A 1,048-nucleotide genomic window follows, 5' to 3' on the forward strand; every position below is an offset into this window, starting at 1 on the left:
GATATTTTTGCAGTCCTATGGTGGTTATTTTATAGTAGTTTTCCAGCTGTATAAAGCCTCTACCACCATCTATACGTTATATATATAGCCTTTCTATGTCAGATTTTGGGTGATGCATCCTAGATCCTGTCATTATTTTTCTTGTTTTCCTATCTATTTTGGTCAGTTCATTTAGAGTCCAGTTAAGGATATTGTAGCTGTAACTTATAACTGGGACGGCTAAAGTGTTGATACCTATTATCTTGTTTTTAGCATTGAGCTCTGTTTTCAGTATTGATCTAACTCGTCTATAATATTCTTTTTTTATTTTCTCTTTCATTTGTGTGTGTTGTGTCTTATCTAGTTCATGGATTCCTAAGTATTTGTAAGTTTGGCTTTGGTCTAATTCTTTTATTTCATTGATTTTATCTAGTGTGATGTTGCTACTCTTAATTCGTTTTCCTCTTTTCAGGTTACTTTGGCGCATTTCTCTAATCCTAATTTCATATCTATTTCTTTGGTAAATCCATGAACTGTCTTTAGTAGTGTTTCCAGCTGTTTGTCATTTGTAGCGTATAGTTTTAGGTCATCCATATATAAAAGGTGGCTGATCTTTTTGCCGTAACATTTATATCCGCATCCAGTTCTGTTTAGCATATCCGATAGAGGTGACAGTGCCAAGCAGAAAAGGAGTGGAGATAGCGTATCTACCTGGAATATTCCTCTTCTAATGGGGATGGCTTTGTTTGGAGCTGTAGCTCTGTTTGCCATTTATTCATAGAGTGTCCTATGTATCTTATAATTGTTAGTGCAACTTTGTTGATGGCTAGTGTTTCGAGAATCCATGTGTGGGGGATGCTATCAAACGCCTTTTTGTAGTCGATCCAGGCCATACTGAGGCCTTTCTTCTTTCTGTGGCTGTCTTCAGTTATGGCTTTATTAATCATTAGTTGATCTTTACAGCCATATGAGCCTTTGCGGCATCCTTTCTGCTCTTCTGGAAACAGGTTGTTTTCGTCCAGGTGCTTGTTCAATCTTTGCGATATTACTGCAGTAAATGCTTTGTACA

Source organism: Octopus sinensis, linkage group LG3 (genome assembly GCF_006345805.1).
Source record: "Octopus sinensis linkage group LG3, ASM634580v1, whole genome shotgun sequence".
In the NCBI taxonomy this organism is placed as follows: domain Eukaryota; kingdom Metazoa; phylum Mollusca; class Cephalopoda; order Octopoda; family Octopodidae; genus Octopus; species Octopus sinensis.